Here is a 27,500-nt window from a genome sequence, read left to right on the forward strand (position 1 = left end):
ACCATTACATATTATTATCATCATTGGTACTTTGTCTTATTATCAATCATTATCATTATGAGCTTTGTGATTACCATATCATTATCATTGTATTATTTTTTAAAATCGTTAGTTGTACTATTAGTGGCATTTGTTTATCGCCATAACAGTCATTGTCATTATAAAAAAGAAAGAAAAAAAAAACGTATCATTATTTAATAAAATTACGGGAAGGAATAGACTTACAAAGGAAAATAGATAAATAAACAAGTAAACAAATAACCTAATAAAATATATTCAAATTACCCAACCCAAAAAGATCATGTTTAATTATTCCTTCTTCACCTAAACTGATAAGTCTCTGTGGCGTAACGGTTAACGCAGCCGACTCTGAAGCAGGAAACCCGGGTTCGAGTCCCGGCGGAGATACAAGAGTCCTTTCTTTTTGCAATAACGACGATAAAGAGTAATAATAATGATGTTAATAATATTTTGAAACAAAAAACAAAAACAGCAAAAGGAATAAAAAGAATTTAAGGATAATGATAACCTAACGGCAGCAGCAGTGATGATAATGGTTCTAAAGGACAGTAAGGATGATAACAAAGGTGATAATCGTATATAAATTGAGAATAACATGATATAAAAGATATGTGAGTACTTACAAACCTTTTCGGGTTCCCTTCTTACCTGTTTCTCTTCATGATGATGATTATAATAACTGTAGAATGGGTAAAAACAATACTAGTAATACGCAATGATTCTGATACAAATCAAGATAATAATAATGATTACAAGATAAGAGAGAGAGAGAGATTGAGTAGAGAGAAAGGGAGAGAGAGAGAGAGACAGGTTATCAATCCTAAATGCATATTCTATATTATTGTTGATTTGATTACTCATAGTACTATGGTAACAACACAATTATCTATTCTTAAATCTTTGTTATATTTTCTTTTACCATTTTTCGAAATTATTGTTGTTATTGTGATAAATACTCTCGTTACCATCATAGTTATAATCAACATTATCCTTTTCTTATCGATAACAAAATCATCATTATCACTGTTATATAATTTTTGTCATTGTTGAGTAGGATATGAGATGCAGGCTTATTCGTGTCTAAATCCCTTGTGGTTGCTGTAGTATTTTTTGTTTGTTTGTTTGTTTGTTTTAAGGACGAAAGTTACCTAGACTAGATTATAGTATTTCCAATGGTGAGAAACATTTTGATTATCAATATTGTTTATTTCAGGAAAAATGATAGTCATGATACATCTAATCCATATTTCAAACTCTCAGTTTCTCTCTCTATATAAATATATGTATAACTCATTTTCTCGTTCTTTATCTGTTTCTGTATCTCTTTCTCTGTCTGACGCCTCTCTCTCTCTCCGCCTCTCTCTCTTTCTCCAGCTCTCTCTCTCTACCTGTGTGAATGTGCTCTTCTTTTTTGTTTACGATAAATATGATATAGTCTTAAAGAAGAAACTTATAAGGACTAGATTTTATTGCTTTCGGTGGGAATAGAAACTGTTTACTTTCATTTCCAATATCATTGTGTCCTTTTCAGCAAAATGAATCTCTGTTTGGGAGTGTTTGCAAATGAATCCCCTCTTTCTCTACATCTCTCTCTCTCCCTCTCTCTCTTCATCATCTTCTTTTTCTTCTTTCTGTCTCTTTCACTCTCTCCACATATCTTGCTGATATAACAAAAGGTAAAATCGCGTCCTTAGTTTTACTTCTTAGTCTGCATTTGAAATGTTTGTTACTTATTTAATTACGTTTTCACGATGCTTATCTTCCATTGTCTTATGTCATCATGTATTAAAATATTAAAATCATCTTAAAGTCAAGGTCAACGGATAAAAGCATGAGAGAGAGAGAGAGAGAGAGAGAGAGAGAGAGAGAGAGAGAGAGAGAGAGAGAGAGAGAGAGAGAGAGAGAGAGAGAGAGAGAGAAAGAGAGAGAGGCGAGTTATAAAAAAAAAGGAAAGAGAGAGAGAAAAAAAAACATGTGGTGGAAAACAACCTAATCCGAGAAAGCCTACTTCCAATACCATAATTTAACAAAATTACGGGAAGGAATAGACTTACAAAGGAAAATAGATAAATAAACAAGTAAACAAATAACCTTATAAAATATATTCAAATTACCCACCCCGAAAAGACCATGTTTAATTATTTCTTCTTCACCATTGATTTCTAAGTCTCTGTGGCGTAACGGTTAACGCAGCCGACTCTGAAGCAGGAAACCCGGGTTCGACTCCCGGTGGAGATGCAAGGTGCCAGTGTTTTTCCTTTGGTTATTTGTAATAGGCATCCTTATTGAGATAACGACGATAAAGAGTAATAATAATGATAATATTTTGAAACAAAAAACAAAAATAGCAAAAGGAATAAAAAGAATTTAAGGACAATGCTAACCTAACGGCAGCAGCAGTGGTGATAATGGTTCTAAAGGACAGTAAGGATGGCAATAACAAAAGTGATAATCGTAGATGAACTGCCAATAAATATTTAAGTATGTGAGTACTTACAAATCTTTTCGGGTTGCCTTCTTACCTGTTTCTCTTCATGATGATGATTATAGTAACTGTAGAATGGGTAAAAATAATACTAGTTATACGCAATGATTCTGATACAAATCACGATAATAATGATTATAAGATAAGAGAGAGAGAGAGATTGAGTAGAGAGAAAGAGAGAGAGAGAGAGACAGAGAGAGAGAGAGAAAGAGAGATAGAGATAGATAGATAGATAGAGAGAGGAAAGGTTATCAATCTTAAATGCATATTTTATATTATTGTTGATTTGATTACTCATAGTACTATGGTAACAACACAATTATCTATTCTTAAATCTTTGTTATATTTTATTTTACGTAATTATTGTTGTTATTGTAATATACACTCCCGTTACCATTATAGTTATAATCAACATTAACCTTTTCTTATCGGTAACAAAATCATCATTATCACTGTTATATAATTTTTGTCATTGTTGAGTAGGATATGAGATGTAGGCTTATAGACCCTGTGTAGCTGATTGATAAGCGTGTTATTCGTGTCTAAATTCCTTGTAGTTGCTGTAGTAATGTTTTTTTAAGGACGAAAGTTACCTAGACTAGATTATAGTATTTCCAATGGTGAGAAACATTTTGATTGTCAATATTGTTTATTTCAGGAAAAATGATAGTCATGATACATCTAATCCATATTTCAAACTCTCAGTTTCTCTCTCTATATAAATATATGTATAACTCATTTTCTCGTTCTTTATCTGTTTCTGTATCTCTTTCTCTGTCTGACGCCTCTCTCTCTCTCCGCCTCTCTCTCTTTCTCCAGCTCTCTCTCTCTACCTGTGTGAATGTGCTCTTCTTCTTTGCTTACGATAAACATGATATAGTCTTAAAGAAGAAACATATGGACTAGATTTTATTGCTTTCGGTGGGAATAGAAACTGTTTACTTTCATTTCCAATATCATTGTGTCCTTTTCAGCAAAATGAATCAATGTTTGGGAGTGTTTACAAATGAATCCCCTCTTTCTCTACATCTTTCTGTCTCTCTTTCTTTTTTTCCACATTTCTTGCTGATGTTATAGCTATAGTTAAAATCTCTTCGTGAGCTTTACTTCTTAATCTGCATTTGATATGTCTGTTACTTATCTAATTACGTTTTTACGATACTTATCTTCCATTGTCTCGTGTCACCATGCAAGTATTAAAATCATCTTAAAGTCAAGCTCATCGGATAAAAGCATGGGAGAGAGAGAAAGAGAGAGAGAGAGAGAGAGAGAGAGAGAGAGAGAGAGAGAGAGAGAGAGAGAGAGAGAGAGAGAGAGAGAGAGAGAGGCGATTCAATATTATTGTTGTCAGTGATGTATGTATATTCTATATCGATGTTGCTTTGGTTATTTCTATTGCTATAGTAACAGATACATTATTTTTCCATCCTTAGTTGTACTCTTAGTGGCATTTGTTCAGCGCCATAACAGTCATTGTCATTATAAAAAAGGAAAGAAAGAGAGAGAGAGAAAAAAAAACACGTTGTGGAAAAGAACCTAATCCGAGAAAGCCTGCTTCCATTATCATTATTTAACAAAATTACGGGAAGGAATAGACTTAAAAAGGAAAATAGATAAATAAACAAAGAAACAAATAACCTTATAAAATGTATTCAAATTACCCACCCCAAAAAGATCTATGCTTAATTATTTCTTCTTCACCGGTTAACGGTTAACGCAGCCGACTCTGAAGCAGGAAACTCGGGTTCGAGTCCCGACGGAGATACACAATGATTAGATTTTTTCCTTTGGTTATTTGTAATAGGCATCCTTATTGCGATAACGACGATAAAGAGTAATAATAGTGATAATATTTTGAAACAAAAAACAAAAACAGCAAAAGGAATAAAAAGGATATAACGATAATGCTAACCTAACGGCAGCAGCAGTGATGATAATGATTCTAAAGGAAAGTAAGGATGATAACAAAGGTGATAATCGTAGATGAACTGCCAATAACATGATATAAAAAGATATGTGAGTACTTTTTCGGGTTCCCTTCTTACCTGCTTCTCTTCATGATGATTATAATAACTGTAAAATACGCAATGATTCTGATACAAATGAAGATAATAATAATGATTATAAAATAAGAGAGAGATTGAATAAAGAGAAAGGGAGAGAGAGTTATCAATCTTAAATGCATATTTTATATTATTGTTGATTTGATTACTCATAGTCCTATTTTAACAACACAATTATCTATTCTTAAATCTTTGTTATATTTCATTTTACGTAATTATTGTTGTTATTGTGATAAATACACTCGTTACCATCATAGTTATAATCAACATTATCCTTTTCTTATCGATAACAAAATCATCATTATCACTGTTATATAATTTTTGTCATTGTTGAGTAGGATATGAGATGCAGGCTTATTCGTGTCTAAATCCCTTGTGGTTGCTGTAGTATATATATTTTTTCGTTTGTTTTAAGGACGAAAGTTACCTAGACTAGATTATAGTATTTCCAATGGTGAGAAACATTTTGATTATCAATATTGTTTATTTCAGAAAAAAAATACATCTAATTCATATTTGAAAGTCTCAGTTTGTCTCTCTATATAAATATATGTATAACTCATTTTCTCGTTCTTTATCTGTTTCTGTATCTCTTTCTCTGTCTGACGCCTCTCGCTCTCTCTCCGCCTCTCTCTCTTTCTCCTCTCTCTCTCCGCCTCTCTCTCTTTCTCCAGCTCTCTCTCTCTACCTGTGTGAATGTGCTCTTCTTTTTTGTTTACGATAAATATGATATAGTCTTAAAGAAGAAACTTATATGGACTAGATTTGATTGCTTTCGGTGGGAATAGAAACTGTTTACTTTCATTTCTAATATCAATGTGTCCTTTTCAGCAAAATGAATCTCTGTTTGGGAGTGTTTGCAAATGAATCCCCTCTTTCTCTACATCTCTCTCTCTCTTCTTCTTCTTTCTGTCTCTCTTTCTTTCTCTCCACATTTCTTGCTGATGTTATAGCTATAGTTAAAATCTCTTCGTGAGCTTTACTTCTTAATCTGCATTTGATATGTCTGTTACTTATTTAATTACGTTTTCACGAATCTTATCTTCCATTGTCTTGTGTCACCATGCAAGTATTAAAATCATCTTAGTCAAGGTCAACGGATAAAAGCATGGGAGAGAGAGAGAGAGAGAGAGAGAGAGAGAGAGAGAGAGAGAGAGAGAGAGAGAGAGAGAGAGAGAGAGAGAGAGAGAGAGAGAGAGAGAGAGGCGATTCAATATTATTGTTGTCAGTGATGTATGTATATTCTATATCGATGTTGCTTTGATTACTTCTATTGCTATAGTAACAGATCCATTATTTTTTCCATCCTTAGTTGTACTCTTAGTGGCATTTGTTTAGCGCTATAACAGTCATTGTCATTATAAAAAAAAGGAAAGAGAGAGAGAGAATAAAACATGTGGTGGAAAACAACCTAATCCGAGAAAGCCTACTTGCAATACCATAATTTAACAAAATTACGGGAAGGAATAGACTAACAAAGGAAAATAGATAAATAAACAAGTAAACAAATAACGTTATAAGACATATTCAAATTATCCACCCCCAAAAGCCCATGGTTAATTATTTCTTCTTCACAATATCATTCCAAACCTCTGTGGCGTAACGGTTAACGCAACCGACACTGAAGCAGGAAACCCGTGTTCGAGTCCCGCCGGAGACACACGATATTGTTCATTTTCCTTTGGTTATTTGTAATAGGCATCCTTATTGCGATAACGACGATAAAGAGTAATAATAGTGATAATATTTTGAAACAAAAAACAAAAACAGCAAAAGGAATAAAAAGGATATAATGATAATGCTAACCTAACGGCAGCAGCAGTGATGATAATGGTTCTAAAGGACAGTAAGGATGGCAATAACAAAAGTGATAATCGTAGATGAACTGCCAATAAATATAGAAGTATGTGAGTACTTACAAATCTTTTCGGGTTGCCTTCTTACCTGTTTCTCTTCATGATGATTATAATAACTGTAGAATGGGTAAAAATAATACCAGTTATACGCAATGATTCTGATACAAATCAAGATAATAATAATGATTACAAGATAAGAGAGAGAGAGATTGAGTAGAGAGAAAGGGAGAGAGAGAGAGAGAGAGGTTATCAATCCTAAATGCATATTTTATATTATTGTTGATTTGATTACTCATAGTACTATGGTAACAACACAATTATCTATTCTTAAATCTTTGTTATATTTTCTTTTGCCATTTTTCGTAATTATTGTTGTTATTGTGATATACACTCTCGTTACCATTATAGTTATAATCAACATTATCCTTTTCTTATCGATAACAAAATCATCATTATCACTGTTATAAAATTTTTGTCATTGTTGAGTAGGATATGAGATGTAGGCTTATAGACCCTGTGTAGCTGATTGATAAGCGTGTTATTCGTGTCTAAATCCCTTGTGGTTGTTGTAGTATCTTTTTTTTCGTTTGTTTTAAGGACGAAAGTTACCTAGACTAGATTATAGTATTTCCAATGGTGAGAAACATTTTGATTATCAATATTGTTTATTTCAGGAAAAATGATAGTCATGATACATCTAATCCATATTTCAAACTCTCAGTTTCTCTCTCTATATAAATATATGTATAACTCATTTTCTCGTTCTTTATCTGTTTCTGTATCTCTTTCTCTGTCTGACGCCTCTCTCTCTCTCCGCCTCTCTCCTCTCTCTCTCCGCCTCTCTCTCTTTCTCCAGCTCTCTCTCTCTACCTGTGTGAATGTGCTCTTCTTTTTTGTTTACGATAAATATGATATAGTCTTAAAGAAGAAACATATGGACTAGATTTTATTGCTTTCGGTGGGAATAGAAACTGTTTACTTTCATTTCCAATATCATTGTGTCCTTTTCAGCAAAATGAATCTCTGTTTGGGAGTGTTTGCAAATGAATCCCCTCTTTCTCTACATCTCTCTCTCTTTTCTTCTTATTTCTGCCTCTCTTTCTTTCTCTCCACATTTCTTGCTGACGTTATAGCTATAGTTAAAATCTCTTTGTGAGCTTTACTTCTTAACCTGCATTTGATATGTCTGTTACTTTAATTACGTTTTCACGAATCTTATCTTCCATTGTCTTGTGTCACCATGCAAGTATTAAAATCATCTTAAAGTCAAGGTCAACGGATATAAGCATGAGAGAGAGAGAGAGAGAGAGAGAGAGAGAGAGAGAGAGAGAGGGGGGGGGGGTCGATTCAATATCTGCTACTGCCGTTAGGTTAGCATTATCATTAAATCCTTATTATACCTTTTGCTGTTTTTGTTTTTTGTTTCAAAATATTATTAACATCACTATTATTACTCTTTATCGTCGTTATCTTAATAAGGATGCCTATAACAAATAACCAAATGAAAAAGCTTGACGTGGTGTGTCTCCGCCGGGACTCGAACCCGGGTTTCCTGCTTCAGAGTCGGCTGCGTTGACCGTTATGCCACAGAGACTCGGACATATAAGTGAAGAAGAAATGATTAAGAATGGACTTTTTGGGGTGGGTAATTTGAATATATCTTATAAGGTTATTTGTTTACTTGGTTATTTATCTATTTTCCTTTGTAAGTCTATTCCTTCCCGTAATGTTGTTAAATAATGATACTAGAAGCAGGCTTTCTCGAATTAGGTTATTTTCCACGACGAGTTTTTATTTTTTTATTTATTATTATTATTATTATTATTATTTATAATGACAATGACTGTTGTGGCGATAAACAAATGCCACTAAAAGTACGACTAATGATTTATAAAATAGTGCAATGATAATGATACTGATACTAATAAGGAAATCACAAAGCTCAGCATGATAATCATTCTGATTATAAGTACCAATGATGATAATATTATGTAATGGTTTTATTGCAATGAAAATGATCAAAGAAACATCGATATAGAATATACATCATTGACAAAAATAATATTGAATCGCCCCCCCCCCCCCTCTCTCTCTCTCTCTCTCTCTCTCATGCTTATATCCGTTGACCTTGACTTTAAGATGCTATAAAACCATTACATATTATTATCATCATTGGTACTTTGTCTTATTATCAATCATTATCATTATGAGCTTTGTGATTACCATATCATTATCATTGTATTATTTTTTAAAATCGTTAGTTGTACTATTAGTGGCATTTGTTTATCGCCATAACAGTCATTGTCATCATAAAAAAGAAAAGAAAAAAAATAACGCGTGGTGGAAAATAACCTAATCCGAGAAAGCCTGCTTCCAGTATCTTTATTTAACAAAATTACGGGAAGGAATAGATTTACAAAGGAAAATAGATAAATAAACAAGTAAACAAATAACCGTATAAAATATGTTGAAATCATCCACACCAAAAAAATCCATTGTTAATTATTTCTTCTTCACCACGAAAGTCCAAGTCTCTGTGGCGTAACGGTTAACGCAGCCGACTCTGAAGCAGGAAACCCGGGTTCGAGTCCCGGCGGAGATACACGTCGATTATTTTTTTCCTTTGGTTATTTGTAATAGGCATCCTTATTGAGATAGCGACGATAAAGAGTAATAATAGTGATAATATTTTGAAACAAAAAAAAAAAAAAAAATAGCAAAAGGAATAAAAAGGATATAATGATAATGCTAACCTAACGGCAGCAGCAGTGATGATAATGGTTCTAAAGGACAGTAAGGATGGCAATAACAAAAGTGATAATCATAGATGAACTGCCAATAAATATATACCTGTGTGAATGTGCTCTTCTTTTTTGTTTACGATAAATATGATATAGTCTTAAAGAAGAAACTTATAAGGACTAGATTTTATTGCTTTCGGTGGGAATAGAAACTGTTTACTTTCATTTCCAATATCATTGTGTCCTTTTCAGCAAAATGAATCTCTGTTTGGGAGTGTTTGCAAATGAATCCCCTCTTTCTCTACATCTCTCTCTCTCTTCTTCTTCTTCTTTCTGTCTCTCTTTCTTTCTCTCCACATTTCTTGCTGATGTTATAGCTATAGTTAAAATCTCTTCCTTAGCTTTACTTCTTAATCTGCATTTGATATGTCTGTTACTTATTTAATTACGTTTTCACGATGCTTATCTTCCATTGTCTCGTGTCACCATGCAAGTATTAAGATCATCTTAAAGTCAAGGTCATCGGATAAAAGCATGGGAGAGAAAGAGAGAGAGAGAGAGAGAGATAGATAGATAGAGAGAGAGAGTGAGAGAGTGAGTGAGAGAGTGAGAGAGAGAGAGAGAGAGAGAGAGAGAGAGAGAGAGAGAGAGAGAGAGAGAGAGAGAGAGAGAGAGAGAGAGAGAGAGAGGCGATTCAATATTATTGTTGTCAGTGATGTATGTATATTCTATATCGATGTTGCTTTGATTACTTCTATTGCTATAGTAACAGATCCATTATTTTTTCCATCCTTAGTTGTACTCTTAGTGGCATTTGTTTAGCGCCATAACAGTCATTGTCATTATAAAAAAAAAAAAAAGGAAAGAGAGAGAGGGGAAAAAAAAACACGTGGTGGAAAATAACCTAATTCGAGAAAGCCTACTTCCAATACCATAATTTACCATAACCTTATAAAATATATTCAAATTACCCACCCCAAAAAGTCAATGGTTAATTATTTCTTCTTCAACCTTATATTCCAAGTCTCTATGGCGTAACGGTTAACGCAGCCGACTCTGAAGTAAGAAACCCGGGTTCGAGTCCCGGCGGAGACATAGAAAACTATCTATTTTCCTTTGGTTATTTGTAATAGGAATCCTTATTGCGATAACGACGATAAAGAGTAATAATAGTGATGTTAATAATATTTTGAAACAAAAAACAAAAACAGCAAAAGGAATAAAAAGGATATAATGATAATGCTAACCTAACGGCAGCAGCAGTGATGATAATGGTTCTAAAGGACAGTAAGGATGGCAATAACAAAAGTGATAATCGTAGATGAACTGCCAATAAATATATAAGTATGTGAGTACTTACAAATCTTTTCGGGTTGCCTTCTTACCTGTTTCTCTTCATGATGATTATAATAACTGTAGAATGGGTAAAAATAATACTAGTAATACGCAATGATTCTGATACAAATCACGATAATAATAATGATTATAAGATAAAAGAGAGGGAGATCGAGGAGAGAGAGAGACGGTGGGGGAGGGGGGGTGTATTCAATCCTAAATGCATATTTTATATTATTGTTGATTTGCTTACTCATAGTACTATTTTAACAACACAATTATCTATTCTTAAATCTTTGTTATATTTTCTTTTACCATTTTTCGAAGTTATTGTGGTTATTGTGATAAATACTCTCGTTACCATCATAGTTATAATCAACATTATCCTTTTCTTATCGGTAACAAAATCACCATTATACTGTTATATAATTCTTGCCAAAATGTTCTTTTAGTTGTTTCCGCATTAGTTTCCTTTTTTTTTCAATTAGGTGTGCTGTAAATCCTTTTATTTCATTTTTATTGATTTTTTTATTCACATTTGCTGGCACTGCAAATGCACGCCAACGTTTTTTTTTATGATTATAGAAAATGGGTACATTTTAAAGGAAAACGGGGAAGCCCTCTATTGAGAATTTCTATGATAGTTTTCTAAGTTTTAAGGTCCAATTCATTTCTATTTAGTTGAATTTAATTTTTCATTGGGCTTTTCTTTTATTTTAATACAATAATTCTAAGCCATAATTTTAAACTTGCATTCCTCTCTCTTCCTAAATAATATATGTGTATATCTATATCCAATTGTTTATCTATATATCATAGCGATAATATCTGTAGAAAATGAAAAGTTCTGTTCTTACATTTTCGTTCAATAAACTGTATTGTGGCTAAGGTGCTTTTAGGTTAAACACAAGCACACACACACACACATGTCTATGTGTGTAAATATATATATCAATATCTTTATATATGCGTGTGCGTTTTATTAATTCACGTTGGTTTACTTATTCATGTTCGCAGGTATAAGAAATAAAATGATCAATTTATATTATCACAGAAAATGGGTAGAATTGAAAAGAAAACGAGGATGCGCAGTGTTGAGAACCTCTGATGAGAGATTTCGGTTTTAATCATTAGTTGTACTATTAATGGCATTTGTTTATCGCCACAACAGTCATTGTCATTATAAAAAAGAAGACGAAGAAGAAGAAAAAAAACACGTGGTGGAAAATAACCTAATCCGAGAAAGCCTATTTCTAGTATCATTATTTAACAAAATTGCGGGAAGGAATAGACTTACAAAAGAAAATAGATAAATAGACAAGTAAACAAATAACCTTATAAGATATATTCAAATTACCCACCCCAAAAAGTCCCTAATTAAGTATTTCTTCTTCACCATATAATTACAAGTCTCTGTGGCGTAACGGTAAACGCAGCCGACTCTGAAGCAGGAAACCCGGGTTCGAGTCCCGGCGGAGATACAAGAGGCAGTGATTTTCCTTTGGTTATTTGTAATAGGCATCCTTATTGCGATAACGACGATAAAGAGTAATAATAATGATAATATTTTGAAACAAAAAACAAAAACAGCAAAAGGAATAAAAAGGATACAATGATAATGCTAACCTAACGGCAGCAGCAGTGATGATAATGGTTCTAAAGGACAGTAAGGATGGCAATAACAAAAGTGATAATCGTAGATGAACTGCCAATAAATATATAAGTATGTGAGTACTTACAAATCTTTTCGGGTTGCCTTCTTACCTGTTTCTCTTCATGATGATGATTATAGTAACTGTAGAATGGGTAAAAACAATACTAGTTATACGCAATGATTTTGATACAAATCACGATAATAATAATGATTATAAGATAAAAGAGAGAGATCGAGGAGAGAGAGAGAGACGGTTGGGGGGGGGGGGTAATTAATCCTAAATGCATATTTTATACTATTGTTGATTTGCTTACTCATAGTACTATTTTAACAACACAATTATCTATTCTTAAATCTTTGTTATATTTTCTTTTGCCATTTTTCGTAATTATTGTTGTTATTGTGATAAATACTCTCGTTACCATTATAGTTATAATCAACATTATCCTTTTCTTATCGGTAACAAAATCCTCATTATCACTGTTATATAATTCTTGTCATTGTTGAGTAGAATATGAGATGCAGGCTTATTCGTGTCTAAATCCCTTGTGGTTGCTGTAGTATTTTTTTTGTTTTGTTTGTTTGTTTTAAGGACGAAAGTTACCTACACTAGATTATAGTATTTCCAATGGTGAGAAACATTTTGATTATCAATATTGCTTATTTCAGGAAAAATGATAGTCATGATACATCTAATCCATATTTTAAACTCTCAGTCTTTCTCTCTATATATAAATATATGTATAACTCATTTTCTCGTTCTTTATCTGTTTCTGTATCTCTTTCTCTGTCTGATGCCTCTCTCTCTCTCCGCCTCTCTCCTCTCTCTCTCCGCCTCTCTCTCTTTCTCTAGCTCTCTCTCTCTCTACCTGTGTGAATGTGCTATTCTTCTTTGCTTACGATAAATATGATATAGTCTTAAAGAAGAAACATATGGACTAGATTTTATTGCTTTCGGTGGGAATAGAAACTGTTTACTTTCATTTCCAATATCATTGTGTCCTTTTCAGCAAAATGAATCTCTGTTTGGGAGTGTTTGCAAATGAATCCCCTCTTTCTCTACATCTCTCTCTCTCTTCTTCTTCTTTCTGTCTCTCTTTCTTTCTCTCCACATTTCTTGCTGATGTTATAGCTATAGTTAAAATCTCTTCGTGAGCTTTACTTCTTAACCTGCATTTGATATGTCTGTTACTTATTTAATTACGTTTTCACGAATCTTATCTTCCATTGTCTTGTGTCACCATGCAAGTATTAAAATCATCTTAAAGTCAAGGTCATCGGATAAAAGCATGGGAGAGAGAGAGAGAGAGAGAGAGAGAGAGAGAGAGAGAGAGGCGATTCAATATTATTGTTGTCAGTGATGTATGTATATTCTATATCGATGTTGCTTTGATTATTTCTATTGCTATAGTAACAGATATATTATTTTTTCCATCCTTAGTTGTACTATTAGTGGCATTTGTTTAGCGCCATAACAGTCATTGTCATTATAAAGAAAAGGAAGGAGAGAGAGGAAAAAAACAAAACAAAAAAACACGTGGTGGAAAACAACCTAATCCGAGAAAGCCTACTTCCAATACCATGATTTAACAAAATTACAGGAAGGAATAGACTAACAAAGGAAAATAGATAAATAAACAAGTAAACAAATAACCTTATAAAATATATTCAAATTACCCACCCCAAAAAGTCCGTACTTAATTATTTCTTCTTCAACAAAGTGTATTATGTCTCTGTGGCGTAACGGTTAACGCAGCCGACTCTCAAGCAGGAAAACCGGGTTCGAGTCCCGGCAGAGATACAAGAAGTTAGGTTTTTTTCCTTTGGTTATTTGTAATAGGCATTCTTCTTGAGATAACGACGATAAAGAGTAATAATAGTGATAATATTTTGAAACAAAAATAGCAAAAGGAATAAAAAGGATATAATGATAATGCTAACCTAACGGCAGCAGCAGTGATGATAATGGTTCTAATGGACAGTAAGGATGGCAATAACAAAAGTGATAATCGTAGATGAACTGCCAATAAATATATAAGTATGTAAGTACTTACAAATCTTTTCGGGTTGCCTTCTTTCCTGTTTCTCTTCATGATGATGATTATAATAATTGTAGAATGGGTAAAAATAATACTAGTAATACGCAAAGATTCTGATACAAATCACGATAATAATGATTATAAGATAAAAGAGAGAGAGATCGAGGAGAGAGAGAGAGAGGGTGGGGGGGGGGGGGTTATCAATCCTAAATGCATATTTTATATTATTGTTGATTTGATTACTCATAGTACTATTTTAACAACACACTTATCTATTCTTAAATCTTTGTTATATTTTCTTTTACCATTTTTCGTAAATATTGTTGTTATTGTGATAAATACTCTCGTTATTATTAGTATTACTAATATCATCATTAGTCGTGGGTATCATTACTCCTATTATTGCAATCATTATTGTTATCTTCATAATCACCACTAATATTATCATTATTTTTATCTATATTGTTACTGTTATCATTATTATTATAATCATTTTTAATATTGGAATCATTATTATAATTATTGTTAATATTGGAATCATTATTATAATTATTGTTAATATTGGAATCATTATTACCATTATTGATTTTATCATCATTGCTATAATGATGTTTTTATAATCTAATAATAACAACAATGATACGAATATCATAATTATCATTATTATTATTGTCAATATCATTATTGTCATCATTGCTGTTATTAGTACCATAATGATTATTATCATTATTATTAATATCACTGTAGTCATTTGAACTACTATAATTGTCATCAACTTTATAGTTATTTCTGTAATTACTATTTTTATTATTGTTAGTATTTTGATTATTATTTTTCACCATGGAGTATGAAAAGGAGGAAGAGGAGATGACGGGGAGGAGAAATAGTATTAATTTTTAAGTCATAATGATTGCTATTTTATCTATGTCCGTCTCTCCCAATTCATTATCCTTTCCTCACCCACCCATCCGAACGTGTTCGACATAGTTTATCCGACTTGCGAGACTCGGCGAAGAGAAATCAACTTATTACGCACAGAATCACTATCTTCACAATACTGGATTTATTATTATTTTTTTTTTATATTGGTTAACCAAAATTTTTAAAAATATATAAAAAGCACTGGGTTCGGGTTCTGGATATTTATATTCAAATGGACTGATGTCATGACGTCAACCTAACCTCAAATTATGGTGAAAATTGACTTTTTCTTTCAGTCCATATATGTTTATATTATCATATCACTCTTTTAGTATCATTGTTATCCTTATTGTTATCATCGTTAGTACTATCATTGCTATTATTGTTATATCCCGATTATTACTACTTTATCATTATCATGAACATAATCACATGAATACCATTAATACATTATTAATGATATTGTTACATTACCATTACATTGCCATCACTGTCGTTATTATTATATTACTATTACTAGAACTAGAGAAGCAGAAAGATCGAGAGAACAAGAGAGCAAGAGTGCAAGAGAGAGAGAGAGAGAGAGAGAGAGAGAGAGAGAGAGAGAGGGAGAGAGAGAGCGAGAGAGAGACAGAGAGAGACAGGGAGACACAGAGAGAGAGAGAGAGAGAGACAGAGACAGAGAGAGAGAGAGAGAGAGAGAGAGAGAGAGAGAGCGAGAGAGAGAGCGAGAGAGAGAGAGAGAGAGAGAGAGAGAGAGGGAGAGAGAGAGAGAGAGAGAGAGAGAGAGAGAGAGAGAGAGAGAGAGAGAGAGAGAGAATTATCATTATTACTGTTATATTCTTTCTACTGTTTCTATTCGTATTCTTACTCTAATTATTTTGTTATTATTATTATCACTAATATCATTGTTATTATTATTATTATTATTATCTCTGATATCATTATTCTTTCTCATCACTGTCATTGCTATCAGTATGAACAATAAAGTGATATTATTTTCATCAATATTGTTATTGTTATCATTATCATCGCTGTTATTATTACTCGAAAAGGTGTATGAGGAAGAAGAAAAAAAGGATAAAGGAGAGATGAAGAAGATTTATGGAGGGTTGTTGTTGAAGAAGGGGATGGGAAGGAGAAGAGGAGGAGAAGGAGGAGGAAGAGGAGGAAGAGGAGGTGGATATGGAGGAGGAGGAAGATGAGGGGAAAAGGGAAGAGTAGGAGACAGGGGAGAGAGGAGGAGGAAGGAGGAAGACGAGGAGGGGGAGAAAGAAGAGGAGTGGGGGAAGAAGAAGAGAATGAGGATGAAGAAAAGGGGAAGGAGGGGAAGGAAAATGACGTGGAGAAAGAGGAGGAGGAGGAGAATGATAAGACTGAGGAGAGGAGAAATAATATTCTTTCTAATCATAAAGCTGATTCGATTCCTTTCGTTATTACTCACTACCCTTCAGCTTCCCTCTCTTCTCTTCCGCTTCTCTACCTCCTCTTCCTCCTTTATCTTTTTCTACCTCTCATTCTCCATTCGTTAACAGAATAAATGAGAGATAAACTTAAAGAAAAGAGTTATGTTCATAATTGCACATATGAGAATAAAATTTTGAAGATTAGAAAACACGTACACAAGACCGACGTAACTTTTCGATATATATGAAAAGTTACTGATGTCATGATGTTACGTTCAACCTCAGCTTATAACGGCAAAAGTATCCACTTTTTATCGATATTTGTACATTTTCTCAGTAGGAGGAATATAGAGGGGTATTGTGAATAGATGGATTGTTAAGGGGAGATAGGGTGTTGGAGAAGATAAAGGATGAAGAAGAGATGATAGGAGGAAACAGGCGAAGATAAGCAGGAGGAAGAAAAAATGAGTAAATAAGAGACGTTATACTATTAATGGCATTTGTTTATCACCACAACAGTCATTGTCGTTATAAAAAAGAAAAAGAAAAGAAAAAAATAACAAGTGGTGGAAAATAACCTAATTCGAGAAAGCCTACTTCCAGTATCATTATTTAACAAAATTACGGGAAGGAATAGACTTACAAAGGAAAATAGATAAATAAACAAGGAAACAAATAACCTTATAAAACATATTCAAATTACCCACCCCAAAAAGTCCATAATTAATTATTCCTTCTTCACTATATTTTTCTAAATCTCTGTGGCATAATGGTTAAAACAGCCGACTCTGAAGCAGGAATCCCGGGTTCGAGTCCCGGCGGAGATTCACAATAATTTTTTTTCCTTTGGTTATTTATAATAGGCATCCTTATTGCGATAACGACGATAAAGAGTAATAATAGTGATAATATTTTGAAACAAAAAACAAAAACAGCAAAAGGAATAAAAAGGATATAATGATAATGCTAACCTAACGGCAGCAGCAGTGATGATAATGGTTCTAAAGGACAGTAAGGATGGCAATAACAAAAGTGATAATCGTAGATGAACTGCCAATAAATATAGAAGTATGTGAGTACTTACAAATCTTTTCGGGTTGCCTTCTTACCTGTTTCTCTTCATGATGATTATAATAACTGTTGAATGGGTAAAAATAATATTAGTAATACGCAATAATTCTGATACAAATCACGATAATAATAATGATATAAGATAAAAGAGAGAGAGATCGAGGAGAGAGAGACGGTGGAGGGGGGGGGGTTATCAATCCTAAATGCATTTTTTATATTATTGTTGATTTGCTTACTCATAGTACTATTTTAACAACACAGTTATCTATTCTTAAATCTTTGTTATATTTTCTTTTACCATTTTTCGAAATTATTGTTGTTATTGTGATAAATACTCTCGTTACCACCATAGTTATAATCAACATTATCCTTTTCTTATCGGTAACAAAATCATCATTTATCACTGTTATATAATTCTTGCCAAAATGTTCTTTTAGTTATTTCCGCATTAATTTCTTTTTTTTTTTTTTTTTTTTTTATTAGGTGTGCTGTAAATCCTTTTATTTTATTTTCGTTGATTTCTTTATTCACGTTTGCTGGCACTGCAAATACACGATAACGTTTTTTATGATTACAGAAAATGGGTGCATTTTAAAAGAAAACGGGGAAGCCTTCTATTGAGAATTTCTATGATAGTTTTCTGTGTTTTAAGGTCCAATTCATTTCTATTTAGTTGAATTTAATTTTTCATTGGGCTTTTCTTTTCTTTTAATACAATAATTTTAAGCCATAATTTTAAACTTGCATTCCTCTCTCTTCCTAAATAATATATGTGTATATCTATATCCAATTGTTTATCCATATATCATAGCGATAATATCTGTAGAAAATGAAAAGTTCTGTTCTTACATTTTCGTTCAATAAACTGTATTGTGGCTCCTTCTCGGTGTTTAACTTTCAATGTTTGATTTATTTTTGGTGCACAGTAAGGTGCTTTTAGGTTAAACACAAGCACACACACACACACACATGTCTATGTGTGTAAATATATATATCAATATCTTTATATATGCGTGTGCGTTTTATTAATTCACGTTGGTTTACTTATTCATGTTCGCAGGTATAAGAAATAAAATGATCAATTTATATTATCACAGAAAATGGGTAGAATTGAAAAGAAAACGAGGATGCGCAGTGTTGAGAACCTCTGATGAGAGATTTCGGTTTTAATCATTAGTTGTACTATTAATGGCATTTGTTTATCGCCACAACAGTCATTGTCATTATAAAAGAAGAAGAAGAAGAAGAAAAAGAAGAAAAAAAACACGTGGTGGAAAATAACCTAATACGAGAAAGCCTATTTCTAGTATCATTATTTAACAAAATTGCGGGAAGGAATAGATTTACAAAAGAAAATAGATAAATAGACAAGTAAACAAATAACCTTATAAGATATATTCAAATTACCCACCCCAAAAAGTCCATAATTAATTATTTCTTCTTCACCAAGTAATTACAAGTCTCTGTGGCGTAACGGTAAACGCAGCCGACTCTGAAGCAGGAAACCCGTGTTCGAGTCCCGGCGGAGATCCAAGAGGCAGTGATTTTCCTTTGGTTATTTGTAATAGGCATCCTTATTGCGATAACGACGATAAAGAGTAATAATAAGGATAATATTTTGAAACAAAAAACAAAAATAGCAAAAGGAATAAAAAGAATTTAAGGACAATGCTAACCTAACGGCAGCAGCAGTGGTGATAATGGTTCTAAAGGACAGTAAGGATGGCAATAACAAAAGTGATAATCGTAGATGAACTGCCAATAAATATATAAGTATGTGAGTACTTACAAATCTTTTCGGGTTGCCTTCTTACCTGTTTCTCTTCATGATGATTATAATAACTGTAGAATGGGTAAAAATAATACTAGTAATACGCAATGATTCTGATACAAATCACGATAATAATAATGATTATAAGATAAAAGAGAGAGAGATCGAGGAGAGAGAGAGACGGTGGGGGGGGTGTATCAATCCTAAATGCATATTTTATATTATTGTTGATTTGCTTACTCATAGTACTATTTTAACAACACAATTATCTATTCTTAAATCTTTGTTATATTTTCTTTTACCATTTTTCGAAATTATTGTTGTTATTGTGATAAATACTCTCGTTACCATCATAGTTATAATCAACATTATCCTTTTCTTATCGGTAACAAAATCATCATTATCACTGTTATATAATTCTTGCCAAAATGTTCTTTTAGTTGTTTCCGCATTAATTTCCTTTTTTTCAATTAGGTGTGCTGTAAATCATTTTATTTTATTTTCGTTGATTTCTTTATTCACATTTGCTGGCACTGCAAATGCACGATAACGTTTTTTTTTATGATTACAGAAAATGGGTACATTTTAAAGGAAAACGGGGAAGCCTTCTATTGAGAATTTCTATGATAGTTTTCTGTGTTTTAAGGTCAAATTCATTTCTATTTAGTTTAATTTAATTTTTCATTGGGCTTTTCTTTTATTTTAATACAATAATTCTAAGCCATGATTTTAAACTTGCATTCCTCTCTCTTCATAAATAATATATGTGTATATCTATATCCAATTGTTTATCTATATATCATAGCGATAATATCTGTAGAAAATGAAAAGTTCTGTTCTTACATTTTCGTTCAATAAACTGTATTGTGGCTCCTTCTCGGTGTTTAACTTTCAATGTTTGATTTATTCTTGGTGCACAGTAAGGTGCTTTTAGGTTAAACACAAGCACACACACACACATGTCTATGTGTGTGTAAATATATATATATATCAATATCTTTATATATGCGTGTGCGTTTTATTAATTCACGTTGGTTTACTTATTCATGTTCGCAGGTATAAGAAATAAAGTGATCAATTTATATTATCACAGAAAATGGGTAGAATTGAAAAGAAAACGAGGATGCGCAGTGTTGAGAACCTCTGATGAGAGATTTCGGTTTTAATCATTAGTTGTACTATTAATGGCATTTATTTATCGCCACAACAGTCATTGTTATTATAAAAAAAAGAAAAAAGAAAAATGAAAAAAGAAACACGTGGTGGAAAATAACCTAATTCGAGAAAGCCCATTTCCAGTATCATTATTTAACAAAATTACGGGAAGGAATAGACTTACAAAGGAAAATAGATAAATAAACAATTAAACAAATAACCTTATAATATAAAACATATTGAAATTACCCACCCCAAAAACTCCGTGGTTAATTATTTCTTCTTCACTAGAATTTCTTAAGTCTCTATGGCGTAACGGTAAACGCAGCCGACTCTGAAGCAGGAAACCCGGGTTCGATTCCCGGTGGAGATTCAAGGCGCCAGTGTTTTTCCTTTGGTTATTTGTAATAGGCATCCTTATTGAGATAACGACGATAAAGAGTAATAATAGTGATAATATTTTGAAACAAAAAACAAAAAAAGCAAAAGGAATAAAAAGGATATAATGATAATGATAACCTAACGGCAGCAGCATTGATGATAATGGTTCTAAAGGACAGTAAGGATGGCAATAACAAAAGTGATAATCGTAGATGAACTGCCAATAAATATAGAAGTATGTGAGTACTTACAAATCTTTTCGGGTTGCTTTCTTACCTGTTTCTCTTCATGATTATGATTATAATAACTGTAGAATGGGTAAAAATAATACTAGTAATACGCAATGATTCTGATACAAATCATGATAATACTAATGATTATAAGATAAAAGAGAGAGAGATCGAGGAGAGAGAGAGAGACGGTGGGGGGGGGGGGGGTATCAATCCTAAATGCATATTTTATATTATTGTTGATTTGATTACTCATAGTACTATGGTAACAACACAATTATCTATTCTTAAATCTTTGTTATATTTTCTTTTACCATTTTTCGAAATTATTGTTGTTATTGTGATAAATACTCTCGTTACCATCATAGTTATAATCAACATTATCCTTTTCTTATCGGTAACAAAATCATCATTATCACTGTTATATAATTCTTGCCAAAATGTTCTTTTAGTTGTTTCCGCATTAGTTTCCTTTTTTCAATTAGGTGTGCTGTAAATCATTTTATTTTATTTTCGTTGATTTCTTTATTCACATTTGCTGGCACTGCAAATACACGATAACGTTTTTTATGATTACAGAAAATGGGTACATTTTAAAGGAAAACGGGGAAGTCCTCTATTGAGAATTTCTATGATAGTTTTCTGTGTTTTAAGGCCAAATTCATTTCTATTTAGTTTAATTTAATTTTTCATTATGCTTTTAATACAATAATTTTAAGCCATAATTTTAAACTTGCATTCCTCTCTCTTCCTAAATAATATATGTGTATATCTATATCCAATTGTTTATCTATATATCATAGCGATAATATCTGTAGAAAATGAAAAGTTCTGTTCTTACATTTTCGTTCAATAAACTGTATTGTGGCTCCTTCTCGGTGTTTAACTTTCAATGTTTGATTTATTCTTGGTGCACAGTAAGGTGCTTTTAGGTTAAACACAAACACACACACACACACACACACATGTCTATGTGTGTGTACATATATATATATATCAATATCTTTATATATGCGTGTGCATTTTATTAATTCACGTTGGTTTACTTATTCATGTTCGCAGGTATAATAAATAAAATGATCAATTTATATTATCACAGAAAATGGGTAGAATTTAAAAGAAAACGAGGATGCGCAGTGTTGAGAACCTCTGATGAGAGATTTCGGTTTTAATCATTAGTTGTACTATTAATGGCATTTGTTTATCGCCACAACAGTCATTGTTATTATAAAAAAAAGAAAAAAGAAAAAGGAAAAAAGAAACACGTGGTGGAAAATAACCTAATTCGAGAAAGCCCATTTCCAGTATCATTATTTAACAAAATTACGGGAAGGAATAGACTAACAAAGGAAAATAGATAAATAAACAAGTAAACAAATAACCTTATAATATAAAATATATTCAAATTACCCATCCCAAAAACTCCGTGGTTAATTATTTCTTCTTCACTATAGTTTCTTAAGTCTCTATGGCGTAACGGTCAACGCAGCCGACTCTGAAGCAGGAAAAACGGGTTCGACTCCCGGCGGAGATATAAGAGGCAGTGATTTTCCTTTGGTTATTTGTAATAGGCATCTTTATTGCGATAACGACGATAAAGAGTAATAATAATGATAATATTTTGAAACAAAAAACAAAAATAGCAAAAGGAATAAAAAGAATTTAAGGACAATGCTAACCTAACGGCAGCAGCAGTGGTGATAATGGTTCTAAAGGACAGTAAGGATGGCAATAACAAAAGTGATAATCGTAGATGAACTGCCAATAAATATATAAGTATGTGAGTACTTACAAATCTTTTCGGGTTGCCTTCTTACCTGTTTCTCTTCATGATGATGATTATAGTAACTGTAGAATGGGTAAAAACAATACTAGTTATACGAAATGATTTTGATACAAATCAAGATAATAATAATGATTATAAGATAAGAGAGAGAAAGATTGAGTAGAGAGAGAGGGAGAGAGAGAGAGACAGAGAGAGAGAGAAAGAGAGATAGAGATAGATAGATAGATAAATAGAGAGAGGAGAGGTTATCAATCCCAAATGCATATTTTATATTGTTGATTTGATTACTCATAGTACTATTTTAACAACACACTTATCTATTCTTAAATCTTTGTTATATTTTCTTTTACCATTTTTCGTAAATATTGTTGTTATTGTGATAAATACTCTCGTTATTATTAGTATTACTAATATCATCATTAGTCGTGGGTATCATTACTCCTATTATTGCAATCATTATTGTTATCTTCATAATCACCACTAATATTATCATTATTTTTATCTATATTGTTACTGTTATCATTATTATTGTAATCATTTTTAATATTGGAATCATTATTATAATTATTGTTAATATTGGAATCATTATTATAATTATTGTTAATATTGGAATCATTATTACCATTATTGATTTTATCATCATTGCTATAATGATGCTTTTATAATTCAATAATAACAAGAATGATACGAATATCATAATTATCATTATTATTATTGTCAATGTCATTATTGTCATCATTGCTGTTATTAGTACCATAATGATTATTATCATTATTATTAATATCACTGTAGTCATTTGAACTACTATGATTATCACCAACTTTATAGTTATTTCTGTAATTACTATTTTTATTATTGTTAGTATTTTGATTATTATTTTTCACCATGGAGTATGAAAAAGAGGAAGAGGAGATGACGGGGAGGAGAAATAGTATTATTTTTTAAAAGTCATAATGACTTCTATTTTATCTCTGTCCGTCTCTCCCAATTCATTATCCTTTCCTCACCCACCCATCCGAACGTGTTCGACATAGTTTATCCGACTTGCGAGACTCGGCGAAGAGAAATCAACTTATTACGCATAGAATCACTATCTTCACAATACTGAATTTATTATTATTATTTTTTATATTGGTTAACCAAAATTTTTAAAGTAAATAAAAAAGTACAGGGTTTCGATTCCGGATATTTATATTCAAATGGACTGATGTCATGACGTCAACCTAACCTCAAATTATGGTGAAAATTGACTTTTTCTTTCAGTCCATATTTGTTTATATTATCATATCACTCTTTTAGTATCATTGTTATCCTTATTGTTATCATCGTTAGTACTATCATTGCTATTATTGTTATATCCCGATTATTACTACTTTATCACTATCATGAACATAATCACATTATTACCATTAATACATTATTAATGATATTGTTACATTACCATTGCATTGCCATCACTGTCGTTATTATTATATTACTATTACTAGAACTAGAGAAGCAGAAAGATCGAGAGAACAAGAGAGCAAGAGTGCAAGAGAGAGAATGAGAGAGAGAGAGAGAGAGAGAGAGAGAGAGAGAGAGAGAGAGAGAGAGAGAGAGAGAGAGATTATCATTATTACTGTTATATTCTTTCTACTGTTTCTATTCGTATTCTTATTCTAATTATTTTGTTATTATTATTATCACTAATATCATCATCATCATTATTATTATTATTATTATTATTATTATTATTATTATTATTATTATTATAATTATAATTATTATTATCCCTGAGATCATTATTCTTTCTCATCACTGTCATTGCTATCAGTATGAACAATAAAGTGATATCATTTTCATCAATATTGTTATTGTTATCATTATCATCGCTGTTATTATTACTCGAAAAGGTGTATGAGGAAGAAGAAAAAAAGGATAAAGGAGAGATGAAGAAGATTTATGGAGGGTTGTTGTTGAAGAAGGGGATGGGAAGGAGAAGAGGAGGAGAAGGAGGAGGAGGAAGGTAAGGAGGAGGAGGAAGAGGAGGTGGATATGGAGGAGGAGAAAGATGAGGGGAAAAGGGAAGAGTAGGAGACAAGGGAGAGAGAAGGAGGAGGAAGAAGGAGAGGGGAAGGAGGAAGACGAGGAGGGGGAGAAAGAAGAGGAGGGGGGGGAAGAAGAAGAGAATGAGGATGAAGAAAAGGGGAAGGAGGGGAAGGAAAATGACGTGGAGAAAGAGGAGGAGGAGGAGAATGATAAGACTGAGGAGAGGAGAAATAATATTCTTTCTAATCATAAAGCTGATTCGATTCCTTTCGTTATAACTCACTACCCTTCAGCTTCCCTCTCTTCTCTTCCGCTTCTCTACCTCCTCTTCCTCCTTTATCTTTTTCTACCTCTCATTCTCCATTCGTTAACAGAATAACTGAGAGATAAACTTCAGTTATGTTCATAATTGCACATATGAGAATAAAATTTTGAAGAGTAGATAACACGTACACAAAATCGTCGTAACTTTTCGATATATATGAAAAGTTACTGATGTCATGATGTTACGTTCAACCTCAGCTTATAACGGCAAAAGTATCCACTTTTTATCGATATTTGTACATTTTCTCAGTAGGAGGAATATAGAGGGGTATTGTGAATAGATGGATTGTTAAGGGGAGATAGGGTGTTGGAGAAGATAAAGGATAAAGAAGAGATGATAGGAGGAAACAGGCGAAGATAAGCAGGAGGAAGAAAAAATGAGTAAAGAAGAGATGAAGGAGGGAAAGGGGATTTAGAGAGTGTTGTTTGAAAAGGAGTGGGGGTTGGGGGGGGAGGGGGAGGAGAAATAATCTTTGCGTCACAATGATTTCTATTCTACCTCGGTCCATATCTCAAAACTCATTATCCTTCTCTCTTCCCTCTTTCGTTTCCTACCTACTCTTCCTTCCTTTTTTCCCTCCCTCTCATTCTCCACTCCCTCTTTTCCTCCCCCATCCCTCTTATTTAACCCAACTCCCGTACCTATCGTGACTTACACACTAAATCAAATACCATAGTATTACAAGTTACATTGTTTACAACTCAAATGTATCCCCAGGTAATGTTTATGCACTTTTCCCGTTCTTTATTTTCTTTTATTTCACAAATGAGATTAAAAAAAAAAAGGATAGCTAATACCCACATTATCACTTTCAATACGATATTAGCGATTAAGATTTGTCATTTCTTTACACGAAAAGGTTTCAATAGGATTTTAGCTCTTTCGCTACATCAATATCAATATTTTATTTTGTTGCGAAACAATGCGGACTCTCTCTTCTCTCCTTCTATCTCTCTGTCTCTCTCTTCTCTCCTTCCATCTCTCTGTCTCTCTCTTCTCTCCTTCTATCTCTCTGCCTCTCTCTTCTCTCCTATCTCTCTGTCTCTCTCTTCTCTCCTTCTATCTCTCTGCCTCTCTCTTCTCTCCTATCTCTCTGTCTCTCTCTTCTCTCCTTCTATCTCTCTGTCTCTCTCTTTCCCTCCCTATCCATCCAAACATGTATTCGGCATGTTTTTATTGCACTTACGAGGCTCGGCAAAGTAATTACAATACCTAAGAGCTAAGTTTATTTCTCCGTCTGGACACAAGCTCATTTTTCTTAACATAAATAATTAAAACCATGACACAAAAAATTAAGTATTCCAGTTAGACTACTTACTACGAATTTCTTTCTATAAATATTACAATGGACTGATGTCATGACGCATTTTTTGTTGTTGTTGTTTCTGTTTTTGTTTCTGTTTTTTGTTGATATTTTCATGTCATTATTTTAGTATGATCATTATCATAACTATTATTCTCATTGTCATCGTCATCATTACTGTCATTGCTATTATCATTAACATCTCCATTGCTATTATTTTATTATCCTACCTGTTCATTCATCCATTTGTCCATTTGTCTATCTCTATATTAATCTATCTAGCTATCTATTTATCAATCGCTATCTATCTATCTATTTATCAATCGCTATCTATCTATCTCTTGATCATTCCATATACACATGTACTCGACGTAGTTTTATCCCACTCTTTCCCTTATTCTAGTTAGTGCTATTGTTATTATTGTCGGTATTGTAATTATTATTATAAGTATTATTAATAAAATCAATATCATCATTTCCATTGCTATTATTATCATTAGTATTATTGTTATTATTAGTAGTAGTATTTTGTTATTATCATTATTATCATTATTATAAGCATTATAACCATTGCTACAATTTTTATCATTATTATTGTGATTATTAGCATTTACTTTTATTTCTTCATTTATTTTTTGTGTTACTCATATTATTATTATTATCATTATTATTATTATTATTATTATTATTATTATTATCATTATCATTATTATTATTAATATTGTTGTTAATATTATTTTCATTATTGTTATTATTACAATTATTATCATTAATATGATTTTTTTCTCATTTGAATATTTTCATTACCATCATCATTATTAGTATTACTTTTATCATCATTATTATTAATAGCATGATTTTTATTATCACTATTATTGCTTTGATCATCGTTGTTATTCTTATCATCATTATCATTATCATATTCATCT

This window comes from Penaeus vannamei, chromosome 23 (genome assembly GCF_042767895.1).
Source record: "Penaeus vannamei isolate JL-2024 chromosome 23, ASM4276789v1, whole genome shotgun sequence".
Lineage (NCBI taxonomy): Eukaryota > Metazoa > Arthropoda > Malacostraca > Decapoda > Penaeidae > Penaeus > Penaeus vannamei.